The following is a 16,895-nucleotide window of genomic DNA, read 5'->3' on the forward strand; positions in this document are numbered from 1 at the left end:
CCCCGTAATAGAGAAGAGCAACACAGCCGCCACGCAGACCATGAAGATGTACAAGGGGGTAAGGAACAAGTCGGTTGGTACTGACCTTGGCACTTTAGCTTCTGTGGAGGTCAAGACCTTGACCACCGAGGAGGAGGGGACGCACACTGGTGTCGTGACTGCGTGACACACGTCCTGTGGCCCTATTTCTCCAAGTGGGCGCAGACCAAGGCTCCCTGCCAGGAATGTCCACCACCTATACAGGCCAGGATGGGACCACCACACGGAGGCAATCCAGCATGGCACCCCGGGTAAAGCTACGTGGGATAGAAGTTGAAGAAAACGGCCCTCGCCGTTCAGGGGCTGCTACCCAGGTCTCGCGATTCACTAGCACCATTCTTACAGCGCAGACGTCACTCTCCGATGAGTAGCGATCGTCGTCAGGATTAAGGCAACGCCCCCGCACAAGGGAGGAGAAGCCAGCCCAACAGGAGATGGCCATCCAGCCGCAACCTACGACTACAACCAGCGACGCTGCCGAACGAGGAACCAACCAGGAGAGGACCACAACACGAATCGGCAGTTAGGTGAGATCTAAACTTGTCCATTAATAGCTCTTGCAGTGTTTCCGCTGTATGAGATGGGGCCACCGCCAGGTTAGCTGTGGGCTCCCGGTACACTGCAACCGCCGTTCTGGGGACCTCAACTACAGAACTTGCAAGGCCCTAGGGAGGCGCCGTCGTGCGTCAATTGCGCGTGGGGCCCCAGTATTCAGATCATGCACGGGCAGAGGGGAAGGAGGCCCATCGTCATGTGCATGCCCCCTCCAATAGGTCCTCTCCCAGACGAGCGTGGCCTGGTTCTCCGGGATCGGAGACTAGACACCAGGGACCCGAAGGTAACCACGCTGTGCAGCAGCTCCTAGAATATCCCGTGGCGTGACTTAGGAGCCGGCAAGGCCCGCGCTAAGCACAGAAGTGCGTAGAGAGACTGATTTCCAGAATAACTGGACCGGATTGGAACTTGTGAATGACTTGTGTATGATTCTTGTTCCTAACTAACATTACCCGGAATCTTCCAGCCCACATATTTGCAAGTGCTATGTAGAACATGCCAGATCTCTCATGTAGGCATCTTTCTTTTCTGCCTATGAAGTGTCTCTACCGGGCGAGTTGGCCGTGCGGTTAGGGGCGCGCAGCTATGAGCTTGCATTCGGGAGATAGCGGGTTCGAACCCCACTGTCGGCAGCCCTGAAAATGGTTTTCCGTGGTTTCCCATTTTCGCACCAGGCAAATGCTGTTGCTGTACCTTAATTAAGGCCACGGCTGTTTCCTTCCCAGTCCTAACCCTTTCCTATCCTATCGTCGCCATTAGACCTATCTGTGTCGGTGCGACGTAAAGCAATTAGCAAAAGAAGTTTCTCTGACCTTTATCAACAACCTTCAGTAACCACTACTACTACAACTGCTGTCACCTGTAGGATATATTGAAGTATCACACCCTGACAAGTATATGATAAACTCCACTTGCCTATATCCAAAATATAACATTTCCACTTGGCCTACCTGGTCAAGAGTCCGACTCGTTGGCTGAATGGTCAGCGTACTGGCCTTCAGTTCAGAGGGTCCCGGGTTCGATTCCCGGTAGGGTCGGGGATTTTAACTTTGATTGGCTAATTCAAATGGCCCGGGGGCTGGGTATTTGTGCTGTCCTCAACATCCCTGCAACTCACACACCACACACAACACTATCCTCCACCACAATAACACTCAGTTACCTGCACATTGCAGATGCCGCCCACCCTCATCGGAGGGTCTGCCTTATAAGGGCTGTACTCGGCTAGAAATAGCCACACGAAATTATTATTATTACCTGATCAAGAGATTCTTTCCAAGCAGTTTTAGCTCTGTCCAATCCATGGCCAGGTCTTGAAGCCACTGTTTTGTTATAATACTGTTTTGCCACAGACCATAATAATTCGATGGTATGGAGGAAGTCGTAGGACAGTATCACCTTCATTGTGCAGCATCTCGTCACCAATGTACCTGGTTTTAAAAATGGAGAGAAATATTGTTATGCATACATGAAAGTAAACAACGTTATCTAAACTTATGTTTAGATGTTTCTGTACCTTTTTAAGTGACTTCGATTCATATGACACAATCTCTGCAGCTCATCGTTTGTAGCTTTTTCTGGTGGAGAAACACCATTCTGTCTTAACCATGACTATAAATTAAAGGAAAATGAAATAAAATTCTGTCACATAATTAAATATCATTCAGTAGAAGGAAATATTCAATCTAGTATACTTACCATTAATTGATCCTCCATTTCGTTGTTGGTTGATGCTCCATAAGCTTACAGTGATACCGGTATGCTGCATTATCCATTACAAAAACACAGGGACCTATATTTCTTAATCCTACGATTAATTGTGTTTCCACCCACATCTGAAATATCTCACTGTTCATAGCACCATGATAATATTGATTTCTCTTCAAGTTTGTGGCAAATATCAAATCAGCACTTGTAAGAATTTTAAGTTATAGAATGAAGTTATTTCTTCTAAAAAAATATTTCAAAAAAATATGAGATCACCCTATTCAGGGATAGGCCTAGTAATTGACAAAAATTGTGATTTCTTTTGAATGCCAGAAAAAGATGTATGATTTTTTGTGAAACCAACTAAAATGTAGCAAATTCACCTTATGATGAAGTCATTGAATTACTACATCTATCATGAACGTATTTCCATTAGTAGGCCTATATCTAGATTAGAAGTCCACGATCACTTGTATTAATGATATAAGTATAAAAACTAATTTTAATACCTTAGAATAAATGTAATTGCTGCGAATAGTGAATCTATATCAGGCACTAAGAAATAAGAAGCTAGGAAGGTGTTCAACAGTCTGGTATCATGCAGTGATTCAGGTGGAGATTGTCGAATACAGAATAAGCGTAATAAGCGGTAAGTTATAATGCCACTTCCGGTATAGTGCCAGTCATTTTCAATCAGTCACCACTGATCTGCACTTAGGACAGTCATCCAGGTGGTAGATGTAGTTTACCTAGTACTTTTTTCAATACAAGTAATTTACTGATACAAATATCCAGTAATAGTCTATTATATGAAAATACACTGGAGAAGTTTTGATTGAAGTGCCTCTCTAAAGTTAATCGCTGGCCTAAAGTGAATACCTGCAGCTATTTTTAATAACCCAGAGATCCCTTAACAGTGGAGAAGTCAAAATCAAGAACCACATATAGAACCCAGTGAGCGGTAAGTTATAATGCCACTTCTGATATAGTGCCAGTCAATTTCAGTCACCACTGATCTGCACTTAGGACAGTCGTCCAGGTGGTAGATGTAGCTTACCTAGTCCTTTTTTCAACAATTGCAAAGAATTTGGAAATTTATTGAACATCTCCCTTGGTAAATTATTCCAATCCCTAACTCCCTTCTTAAAAAACAAATACACTGACTGACAGAGCAAATGCAACACCAAGGAGGAGTGGTTCGAAAGGGATGAAAGTTGGGGAAAAAACAGAGACGGCACGGACGAATAATTGATGTTTATTTCAAACCGATATGCAGGTTACACAATGCGCACGGCATCGACTCAGTAGGATGTAGGACCACCGCGAGCGGCGATGCACGCAGAAACACGTCGAGGTACAGAGTCAATAAGAGTGCGGATGGTGTCCTTAGGGATGGTTCTCCATTCTCTGTCAACCATTTGCCACAGTTGGTCGTCCGTACGAGGCTGGGGCAGAGTTTGCAAACGGCGCCCAATGAGATCCCACACGTGTTCGATTGGTGAGAGATCCGGAGAGTACGCTGGCCACGGAAGCATCTGTACACCTCGTAGAGCCTGTTGGGAGATGCGAGCAGTGTGTGGGCGGGCATTATCCTGCTGAAACAGAGCATTGGGCAGCCCCTGAAGGTACGGGAGTGCCACCGGCCGCAGCACATGCTGCACGTAGCGGTGGGCATTTAACGTGCCTTGAATACGCACTAGAGGTGACGTGGAATCATACGCAATAACGCCCCAAACCATGATGCCGCGTTGTCTAGCGGTAGGGCGCTCCACAGTTACTGCCGGATTTGACCTTTCTCCACGCCGACGCCACACTCGTCTGCGGTGACTATCACTGACAGAACAGAAGCGTGACTCATCGGAGAACACGACGTTCCGCCATTCCCTCATCCATGTCGCTCTAGCCCGGCACCATGCCAGGCGTGCACGTCTATGCTGTGGAGTCAATGGTAGTCTTCTGAGCGGACACCGGGAGTGCAGGCCTCCTTCAACCAATCGACGGGAAATTGTTCTGGTCGATATTGGAACAGTCAGGGTGTCTTGCACATGCTGAAGAATGGCGGTTGACGTGGCGTGCGGGGCTGCCACCGCTTGGCGGCGGATGCGCCGATCCTCGCGTGCTGACGTCACTCGGGCTGCGCCTGGACCCCTCGCACGTGCCACATGTCCCTGCGCCAACCATCTTCGCCACAGGCGCTGCACCGTGGACACATCCCTATGGGTATCGGCTGCGATTTGACGAAGCGACCAACCTGCCCTTCTCAGCCCGATCACCATACCCCTCGTAAAGTCGCCTGTCTGCTGGAAATGCCTCCGTTGACGGCGGCCTGGCATTCTTAGCTATACACGTGTCCTATGGCACACGACAACACGTTCTACAATGACTGTCGGCTGAGAAATCACGGTACGAAGTGGGCCATTCGCCAACGCCGTGTCCCATTTATCGTTCGCTACGTGCGCAGCACAGCGGCGCATTTCACATCATGAGCATACCTCAGTGACGTCAGTCTACCCTGCAATTGGCATAAAGTTCTGACCACTCCTTCTTGGTGTTGCATTTGCTCTGTCTGTCAGTCAGTGTATTTGCCCCAATTTTCATCCTTAACTTTATCATTGTACTGTGATCTTACCTACTTTTAAAACACCACTGAAACTCATTCGTCTACCAATGTCATTCCACACACCACCTCTCCACCGACAGCTCGGAACATACCACTTAGTCCAGCAACTCGTCTCCTCTCTCCCAAGTCTTCCCAGCCCAAGCTCGACAACATTTTTGTACCGCTACTCTTTTTTCAGAAATCACCCAGAACAACTCGTGCTTCTTTCTTTTGAACTTTTCTAGATCTCGAATTAAGTAATCCAAATGAGGGTCCCATACACAAGAACTATACTCAAGTTGGGGTCTTACCAGAGACGTATGTGCTACAACCTACTACAACCCCTATTTTTTTTTTGCTAGGGGCTTTACGTCGCACCGACACAGATAGGTCTTTTGGTGACGATGGGATAGGAAAGGCCAAGGAGTTGGAAGGAAGCGACCGTGGTCTTCATTAAGGTACAGCCCCAGCATTTGCCTGGTGTGAAAATGGGAAACCACGGAAAACCATCTTCAGGGCTGCCGATAGTGGTATTCGAACCTACTATCTCCCGGATGCAAGCTCACAGCCGCGCGCCTCTACGCGCACGGCCAACTCGCCCCAACCCCTAAATACCCTCGTAACTATGTAAAGAGAGATCAGCTCACTATAATAAAATGAAGTAAAATAAAGTAAGAACATACCAGGTACAAAGCCATCTTTCGTTCCAGCATGAACAATAACCAGTCTTCCTCCCTCAGACACAGGTCGACGAATTACTTCTTGAACATCATGTCCAGATTTGTATGGTTTATTCCAGGAGTGTGTGGGTGACCCTTAAAGAGAAATTCACATTTGAAACCAAAGACACCTGATGAAGATGAGTTATTCTACGATTTTTGTATAAAATATAATATATAACATACAGTAGTGTATATATTTACCATTCATAAAAATCCAAGTCTCATCCAAGAAAACAACAGGTTTTGGTTTCTCACTATCCTTATTTCGCATGTATTCCCTCAGAAAACAGGATATCTTAAAACATATGTCTTCATTTAATCTAACATACGCATTGGGATCCCCTTTACTCCACTCAAATCCCATGGCCTTCAAAATTCTTCTTAATGACGTTTCTGAGCCCTTGTACAAATAAGTGTCACAATAAGCTTTCATGTGGTCGAAAACCTTTCTTACAGTTGCAACTTCTCTTGTGGGGAGAAAAAAGAGTGTTACAAGGGGCTCAGCTGTATGTCGATACAAGCACAAACCATTTCTGGGAGGTTATCTCACCTTCGTGCCAATTTCTATAAATGATGTTGCAATAGATTCCTAGTGAAGTTACCTAACATGACTACAAGATTAAAATAAATACTTACCTCAGTTAATTTTGAAACTCGTATCACTACGACTGATGATGAAGTCAATGAATTACTACATCTGTCATGAATGTTTTTCCATTAGTAGGCCTATATCTAGATTAGAAGTCCACGATCACCTGTATTAATGATATAAGTATAAAAACTAATTTTAATACCTTAGAACAAATGTAATTGCTGCGAACAGTGATTCTATATCAGGCACTAAGAAATAAGAAGCTTGGAAGGTGTTCAACAGTCAGATATCATGCATTGATTCAGGTGGGGATTGCCGAATACAGAATAAGCGTAATAAATAGGTCTACAATACAAGTAATTTACTGATACAAATATCCAGTAATATTATATGCCTAGTTGTACTTCCTCTTAAAACAATAATCACCACCACCTTCTTCGTCATCTTCGTGTTTCAATTGCTCGTAGCAATGTATAAGCATTTCTTGACATTATTTTTGTAAAGGACGTAACGTTGCTTTCCTTTACGGAGTAGTTCTTGCAGATTTTTCTTGCTTCTTAGACATTCCAATCGAATTCTCTACGAAATAGGAACGTAATTAATAAAATGATGTGTTCATCATTTCACACAAACTATGTTATTAAATGTATTATTCGAACATGCCACAATTCTACTTACCTGGTAGTAGCCAAATAGATTTACAATCCCGCAGGAAAAGAAAATATGCTTTAAATATACTCGCAAATGTATCACTAGTGATTTTAACAGTACTGCAGTGGGAATACGTAATTCAGGCAACAACTATGACTGAACGTTGCCAACGTGCCAGATTAACGGTTAGACGTTGTATCGGTAAGTAGGGTCTCTAAACTGTGTGGTTACCAACACTGCAAAAAAAAAACCAACAGCAAGAAAAGTAACTATAAATCACTACCTTAACATTACAGGGGAGAAAGAGTAAGGTTTCACCCTTAGTGTATGGGCTAACGTGCCCATGACTTGTTCCCTTATCCCCTACATGGATTTTAACATGTTTACTTGTACCATTACGGCCAAATGAAATATTGTACATATAGTTTAGTTCTGACTTGTCCGACTCCTTGTCTGAATGGTCAGCGTTGCGGCCTTCGGTTTAGAGGGTCCCGGGTTCGATTTCCGGTTATGCTGGGGATTTTAATAGCGTCTGATTAATTCTTATGGCTCTCGGACAGAGTACTGTGTTCGTCCCAACACTTCCCTCTTCATATTCAGACAACACAAATCACTACCAACCACCACAGAAACATGCAGTAGTGATTATATTCTTCCATATAGGGTTGGCGTCAGGAAGGGCATCCTGACGTAAAACAGGACCGAAGGCCACATGTGAAACACAGTTTACAGTTCGCACCCGCGACCCCACAAGTGTGGGAAAATCAGTAGAAGAAGGAGAAGAAAAATTGTTTAGTTCTGACTTATACTACTTAGACCAAAGTTCGAAATCCCTTCTAAGACTCACATCGTGGACTTACATTACTTTGAACATTTTCTAAATATATTTCTGGACCTTACAGCATAGCTCTACGTCGCGCACCGTGACTGTGCGGCGAGCCGGGTGTCCGGAGATACAAGATTCGAATCCCGGTCCTGACAGTGGCCACACTGAGAATGGTTTCCGTCAGTTTTCCCACACTCCTTCCAGGAAAATACTTTTTGTTTTACCTTCACATGCTTCCTTCTCCGGTCCTACTGAAGAACTGTTTCGAAAAATGCTGGTGAACAGACAGCAACAATATTCTCAAGGGTTGCGATGCTTTCCCTGAATTTGCATTTTTATTCCAGTAAAGCTTATGACTGTAAGGAAGGTGTTCAGTGTATGCTTGCCTCATCCATGTACTCTTAGGAATTTGTACCAAATTGTAGATGGCTCTCCTGGCTTTACAAAAGAAGCACTAACAACTCTAAAGCTTGTAGTGGAAGAGGGTAATGCCAGGGGTAAACCTGTCATTTGTAGCCTCATTGTTGATGACATGTCCATCAGGATGAAGACAGAATGGGATGGAAAGTGCATATGTGGTTATGTGGACATGGGGAGTGATGTCGATGATGATTCACTCCCAGAAGCAAAGGGGACCCTTGTATTTCTGATAAACGTCACCAATGACCATTGAAAGGTTCCCATTGCTTATTTTTTAACTGATAGTTTGTCAGGAGAAATTAAGGGATATTTAGTAACTACTGCTCTGACCATATTGCATGACACTGGTCATTTGAACACCCAGTGACAAAAGAGCCAGTAATTATTTTTCTAGATATTTGCTACTTGCTCAAATTGGTGAAGAGATCTTTGGCTAGTTTGGGCTCAATTTTTAACAATGAAGGTGATGCAATAAAATGGACATACATAGTAAAACTAGTGGAAATACAGCTAGAAGAGGAACATGTATTGCTGGATGTGCAGTATGCTTGAACGCTCTGAGAAATGCCAGAGAGAACTACACTGACTATGCCTTATTCAAGGGGAAGATGTACTCTGGAGGCGGGGGATTAATCGTGCTCTCCAAATAAGTGATAGAGTTGTGTAAGTTGACTAAAAGTGCACTCAGAAGTATGAATGTACTAAGGGGCAAAGAAGTTCATCAGAACGTCCTCTGTTGAGGTCAGTGAATTGAACCTTGTTTTATGGCATAAAGGACCATTTGCTTAATCAAGAATTTGCACAGAGCCATGAAATGGACTTGATGTTAATTGTGAAGTTTTACGTCAGTTCCACAATGTGACATGAATGTTCTAAGGAAGAAGAGAAAAGAGGCAAAAAGAAAGTAAGAAGTGTATTGAACAAATACATATTGTTCAGTCATCAGTGATTTAGGACAATATTGTCAAGACATGCAGTTTTCAGGTTTTCACATAATTCCTGATCTTCATCCTGGAGAAGAATGGTGTATGACTTACATGTAAATATTTGTTTCCTGCACTGTATCATACATTTTTGTATTGACTGGCTGCAGCGGTTTGGTGAGTTGTAGCCTACATGGCTTTCTCTCCTTCATCATATTGCAAATTATGTTACATTTTTAAGGACAGTTTTGTGAATGGTACATATCATTAGCCTTCATTTACTCAGTTATAATTTGATATAGCCTGAGCGTTTAGAAGTGTTGAAGGACTTGTGGTGTGTGTGTTTCATATACTGTATAATATATAATAATGGCTGATAACCTAGATATTAGGTTGTTGTGTGCGCGTTCATTCATGATAATGGCTGATAACTTAAATGTGTGGCCCTGTAAAACAGTAATTATCAACATGCATGACTGTATTGCACATCTATAAACTACAGTAAATTTGAAGGTTTGCGAATAATTGTGATAGTGGTGGTGATAGTTGCCCTTAGGGGCAGAACATTGAGGTTATCAGCTGCATTAAGTATGTATACTCTCAAATTTTCTTTGAAGATAAATATTTTAGGTGTAATGGGACTGATTGAGTTATTTAGTCGGCCACGTTAGCAGATCGCTCAGAGCTTGATGTTGGTGCCATGCTTGGCGGGTAGAAACATAGAGAGCGCCCTCTCCATCTATTTGTATGCTCGAAACAATGCATACAAATGAAACTACACACCAGAATACCAATCTTACAGAACAAAAGCGAAAATACAAGGAATAAACAGAAAAACACCTATGAGAAATTACTGCTTGCTGACACTCCTCCTCAATTTTCCTTACTTACTTATTACATATTACTTCACACATACCCAAGTTCTCCCTGTGCTTCCTAAACAACTCAAAAGGTAGTCCCATTGTGGGATATAGTACCATATCTAAAATACTTATTTGATTATTGTTTGGTTGAAGGAGCTATACCAAATGAATGGAGAGTTGCTATAGTAGCTCCTGTGTATAAAGGAAAGGGTGATAGACATAAAGCTGAAAATTACAGGCCAGTCAGTTTGTCATGCATTGCATGTAAGCTTTGGGAAAGCATTCTTTCTGATTATATTAGACATGTTTTCGAAATTAATAACTGGTTTGACAGAAGGCACTTTGTGTTTAGGAAAGGTTATTCCACTGAAGCTCAACTTGTGGGATTTCAGTAAGATATAGCAGATATCCTGGATTCAGGAGGCCAAATGGACTGTATTGCGATTCACCTTTCTAAGGCATTTGATAGAGTAGATCATGGGAGACTACTGGCAAAAATGAGTGCTATTGGACTAGAAAAAAGAGTGACTGAATGGGTGGCTATATTTCTAGAAAATAGAACTCAGAGAATTAGAGTAGGCGAAGCTTTATCTGACCCTGTAATAATTAAGAGGGGAATTCCTCAAGGCAGTATTATTAGACCTTTATGTTTTCTTATATATATCAATGATATGTGTAAAGAAGTGGAATCAGAGATAAGGCTGTTTGCAGATGATGTTATTTTGTACACAGTAATAAATAAGTTACAAGATTGTGAGCGGCTGCAGGGTGACCTCGATAGTGTTGTGAGATGGACAGTAGGCAATGGTATGATGATAAACGGGTTTAAAAGTCAGGTTGTGAGTTTCACAAATAGGAAAAGTCCTCCCAGTTTTAGTTACTGTGTTGATGGGTTGAAAATTCCTTTTGGGTACGGTATCATTATAAGTACCTAGGTGTTAATATACGAACAGACATTCATTGGGGTAATCACATAAATATGATTGTAAATAAAGGGTACAGACATCTGCACATGGTTATGAGGGTGTTTAGGGGTTGTAGTAAGGATGTAAAGGAGAGGGCTTATAAGTTTCTGGTACGACCCCAACTAGAGTATGGTTCCAGTGTATGGGACCCTCACCAGGATTACTTGATTCAAGAACTGGAAAAAATCCAAAGAAAAGTAGGTCGGTTTGTTCTGAGTGATTTCCGACAAAAGAGAAGCGTTACAAAAATGTTGCAAAGTTTGGGCTGGGAAGACTTGGGAGAAAGGAGATGAGCTGCTCGATTAAGTGGTATGTTCAATCTGTCAGAGGAGAGATGGCGTGGGAGGACATCAGTAGACGAATAAGTTTGGGCGGTGTCTTTAAAAGTAGGAAAGATCACAATATGAAGATAAAGTTGGAATTCAGGAGGACAAATTGGGGCAAATATTCGTTTTTAGGAAGGGGAGTTAGGGATTGGAATAACTCACCAAGGGAAATGTTCAATAATTTTCCAATTTCTTTGCGATAATTTAGAAAAGGCTAGGAAAACAACAGATAGGGAATCTGCCACCTGAGCGACTGCCCTAAATGCAGATCAGCAGTGATTGATTGATTGAAAATATATACCTACCTTCTGATTTTCAGATGGAATACATACATACAATACATTTCGTGTCGCACAGGTCTATCACAAAGTTATACTTTATATCTACATGTTTAAGTCTTTTCTGATCCCAAAGATATAAAGAACTGATACACGATTGGTTGGCCTCATATATTCTAATTGGAAATTTTACTGCGCTCGCCATCTCTTGGAGTACCGTAGATGTTTTAATCGGAGTAGTTCAAATCAAATCAAAATCTCTTTATTTGCAAATGAGGTTCTACCTCGGTGGCAAATGGTACACTAAAATACGTTATTGTCAAGCACTAAATTTTAAATTAACAAGAGAAGAAAACAATTTTTTTTTCTAGAATACAATAATATACAATTTATGCTAACATTTTTTTCTATTAAACAAACAGATCATCCTTAATAAATTTATATTGTTTAAAAAATTCTACTTATAATATCTCCTATACTTACAAACATAGTCAACTCATATACAGTATGTGGAATTACTTCAAATAATACTATGCAACTGGTATAAGATTAAAATTTACATTGCATTTATTTCCTTTTTTTAAAACCCATTTTGGAACCTAAGTAGCATAACGACCTGCTGCGTCTTAACCAGAGCCCCCTTTTGCCACCACTTTTCAGAGTTCCTGAAGGGCCTTCACAGCTACCGTAGCGGTCCCACGGCCCTCAAAGTCCCCACTGTACTTCACCCCTACAGGCAGTCCCCTACTTTGGCTGTCCAAACTCCATGGACCAGGGGATGGAATTATTTTTTTTTAACACACATTTTTTATTTACAATAGCCTGCACTGATCGAATGCCCTCTAACATTTCATTTATTTTCCCTGTTGCTGTTTATTCTCTTCTTGAATACCTGTACAGATTTTGGAAAAGGATCAAACACTACCCCTGGTAAACTGTTCCACTCCTTCACGTCCTTCCCAATGAATGAAAATTTACCCCAGTCGCTTCTGCTAAAATTCCTTCTAATTTTATACTTGTGGTCAGTTCTGCCAATATAATTATTTTCCAACTGAAGCCTCTCACAGATTTCTCCCCATGCTTCTTCTCCTGTATAGGCTCTATATAATCCTATAAGTCTAGTTTTCTCCCTTCTCTTACTTAAAGTTTCCCGATTTCCCACCCAAGTTCCTCTAACATTTCTGATACACTACTCTTTCTCTTGAAATCCCCTGTTACAAATCTTGCTGCTTTCCTCTGCACACTATCTATTTCTTTTATTAGGTGTTCTTGGTGAGGATCCCAAACACTGTTTGTATATTCCAATAATGGACGAACCATACTTAAGTAACTTTTTTCCTTTAATTCTTTGTTGCATCCTTTAAGTAGCCTCATTATGACATGTAACGATCTGTATGCTTTCCCAACAATGTCATCAACATGACCCTTCCAGAGCAAATTACTTTCAAATCTCACACCTAAGTATTTGCACTTGCCATCTTTTGGGATAACTACCTCAGCCAAAGTATATTCAAATTCAGTTTTAAAGCTCCTGTTTGTAAATGTTGTAACAGTTGATTTGCCTCCATTAACCTTCATATTATTTTCTTCAACCCACTGTTGGATACTTTCAAGGTCCCTTTGTAATTCTGAACAATCCTCAATGTTATTTATTTCCCTATAAACAATTATGTCATCTGCATACAATCTTATTTTTGATGTTATATTGTTCCCTAAATCATTTGTGTATATTAAGAAAAGTAATGGACAGATTATACTACTCCGTGTGATTCCCTTCCAAACTTTCTCTTCCTGTGATATATTATTTCCTACTTTGACTTTCTGAACCCTTGAATTTAAAAATGTTCTTATCCAACGTATAACCCTTATGTCCAATCCTATTCCCTCCAATTTCTTTAATAATATTCCATGTTCCACTCTATCAAAGGCTTTGGAAAGATCTATGGCTATACAATCTAACTGGCCTCCTGAATCCAACTGATCTTATATGTCCTGCTGAAATCCCACCAGTTGTGCCTCACAAGAAAATTTCTTTCTAAATCCATACTGGCTCCTCATGAACCAATTTTTATCATCACATATCCCTCTGATGTACTCTGCTATTAAACTCTCCAGTATTTTACAAACTATACTGATCAGGCTGATTGGTCTGTAGTTCTCTGGTTTCCTTTTATCACCCTTTCCTTTATAAATTGGATTATTATAGATTCCTTCCATTCCTTTGGTATTACACTATTATTTATGACATAGTCAAAGAGAAATTTTAAATAAGGCACTATATACCACCCCATCGTCTTTAATACCTCCCCAGTAATTTGATCACTTCCTGCTGCTTTTCCTTGCTGAAGCAGTTGGATTTCTCTGAAAATATCTTCATTTGTGAATGAGAAGCTTCCTGTTTCCCTATGTGTCTCTCCCTCTCTATCTTCTGTTATGGTTTCCAAGTCCTGACAATCTTCTACTGAATCTCTGAATTCCCTACTGAAGAGGTTTGCTTTCTCAGTATCTGTTAAATAGTGTTCACCCCCTTCTCCCACCATTGTAGGAATTTGGATTCCTTTTCCTTTTTGATTCCTAATATATGAATACAGCTTTTTCTATTTCCCTTTGTGGTCATTACCCTCTTGAAGAATGCCATTCATATAATTCTCTTTTGCTTCCTTTTTTACTCTATTCAGTTCCCTCATTAGCTGTTTTCTAGTTTCTCTATTCTCCCTACCCTCTTTGATTTTCCTGTTTACTATTCTACATTTTCTTTTTAATTTTCTTATTTCCCTTGTATAATAAACAGGGTCTGAGGTCATTTTACCCTTCTTAACAGGTACAAATCTCTTCTCTCCTTCCCAAATGATTCCTTTAAATTTAGCCCAAAGTGTATCCACATTACTCCCTTCACTTATCCAACAACTGAATTGTGATTTTAGGTAAGTCCCAGATTCATCAACTTTAGTTTCTCTGTATAATTTCTTGTCTTGTGTGACCCTCTTATTAAGCATTTTTGGTACAAGTCCTACATCCATTATTACAGCCTTATGGTCACCTATTCCTTCAATTACCTCAGTTTTATCAACAATTGCCCATTGTTTAACCAAGAATACATCTAGCAAGTTGTTGAGACGAGTCGGTTCTTGTACTACTTGTGTAAATCTTCCCTCCCAAATTAACTTATTTGCCAGTTTCTGTTCATGGGCTTCACTTGCAGCTCCATTCGATTCAACCTCAGGCAAGTTTAGATCTCCCCCAATTATTACCATATCATTATTATTGTTTTTATGAGTATAATCTATTATTTTCTCAAATATTTCCATGTCTATTCCCTCTCTTCCAGGCCTATATGTTCCTATAATTCCCACCTCCTTCATATTATCACAAACTAATTTTATCCCTAATATTTCATCCCTTTCATCGGTAAACCATTCATGTGAACAGTAAGTTTCCTTCACCAGAATAAATACCCCCCCCCACCCTTTTTATCTCCTAGGTCTCTACGACAGACTGTGTACCCTTCTGGAAATACTTCTCTATTACCCACCCCTTCTCTCAACCATGATTCTACTCCTTTCACCACACCAGTCTCATAAGATTGCATCAATGTACTGAATTTTATTTATTTATTTACTACACTCTGACAGTTTACCAAGAGCAATCTCAGACCCCCTTCCTTCCTAAAACTTGACTGTTGTAATTGGGTAACATTTGACTCATGAGTTGAGAACGTCCCTGGAACCCAGATTTTTGTACATAGATCTTGATTTAAGGATCTGGGTTTTCTGGCAAGTTTCCCTGTATAGGCCAATTTAGTGGTATGGGTTTTCTTAAGTGCATATTAGTTTGCAAATCTCTGTTGATAATTGTAGCAATTTGTCTACAGAGAGTTGCTTTTCCATTACCATTCAGATGTAACCCATGCCTAGTGAACATTTGCCTGCCAAGACCTAAAGTACCGGTATCTACTACATAGACATTTCTAAAACTCTTACTTAATCTCTTGATTTTTATATTTACATCATGTACACCTTTGTTCACACACGAGTCTTCTATAAGGTCATACCTGGGTGGCACATTAACTACAATTACTTTTGAGTCAGGTAGTTTCGAAATCTTACCTCTGAGGGTCGTAATTAGTTCGTTCCTCACCTTCATTTGCAGCAATGTCATTTGTACCACTCACAATCACCACGTAGTTGTCCTTCTCTAACACAGGATCACAACTTGAAAGGACGTCTTCGGTTTTGGCACCTGGTTTTATTAGTCCTAAAACCTCAGTTTCTGGATTATGCAGCTCATCCTTGATGCCTTCTGCCATACCCCGCCCTTGACTGTCTGCGTAGAGATGAATTTTTGGCGAACTTGACTTCCGGTTGGTTTTCTTCTTCTGTAGGTTACCTCCACTGGATTTAAAATTATTCGGAAAACTTGATGTGTCTTCTTCTGGAACTTGTTGCAATGACTGAAATCTATTTTGGCACTGCAAAGAGTTTTTTCCCGGTTTTAAGTTGTTCGTAGTTTCTCCCATATGTTTAATATTAGGCCTAAAATGGCTACGCGTCACTTCCGTCCATGGCGATCTTTCTTCTCCACTGTTTTCTTTATCTTCCAGTTTCTTTATTCTGTCCTTTAAGCTTTCATTTTCAAGTTTCAGAGCACATAAGTCTTCCTGTAGCACTCCTAAAATCTTAAGCATAGATTCGTAAGTTTCTCTTTCTTGTTGTTCTAACTCACTATCAGTTTGTTTACACTCGGGACATAGCCACACACTTTCTTCAATATCAGACCTATTTACAATATTTGCACAACGAAAATAGTACCATTCATCACACTTACGACACAGAATCCCATTTTTAACTACTCTTCTGCATTTGCCACATTTTTCACTTCATCTTACACCATTATCCACCACGGATATCACAGACACACACAGTAGTCGCCATCTGCTGTTACAGCCGAAGCCAATGCAATAAATTCCGCTTCAGTTGATGACAAAGACACAGTTTTCTGTTTCCTTGAGACCCACACTACAGTATCCCCATACACTTCAATATAAATCCTGACACAGACACAGTCAGCATCTGCATACCCAAGAACTTCTACATCAGAATTCCTTTTATACCGTAGTCCCCAATTTAATGTACTCCGAATATACCTCAAAATACTTTCCAATACATCCCATTGAACTTCAGTCGCACGTTGTTGGTACTGACTGTAAAACTTAACTGCTGCACACAAGTCAGGCCTTGTGCTTAGGCAAGCGTTCATTAACGCCCCAAGAAGTTCGCAATAGGGTTTAATTCCTATTACATTAGCTAGTGAGTTATCTATCTCTCTGATAGACTGTACTTCTAATGGAGTTTGTTTGGGGTTTACCGGGCGAGTTGGCCGTGCGGTTAGGGGCGCGCAGCTGTGAGCTTGCATCCGGGAGATAGTGGGTT

Source organism: Anabrus simplex, chromosome 2 (assembly GCF_040414725.1).
Source record: "Anabrus simplex isolate iqAnaSimp1 chromosome 2, ASM4041472v1, whole genome shotgun sequence".
Lineage (NCBI taxonomy): Eukaryota > Metazoa > Arthropoda > Insecta > Orthoptera > Tettigoniidae > Anabrus > Anabrus simplex.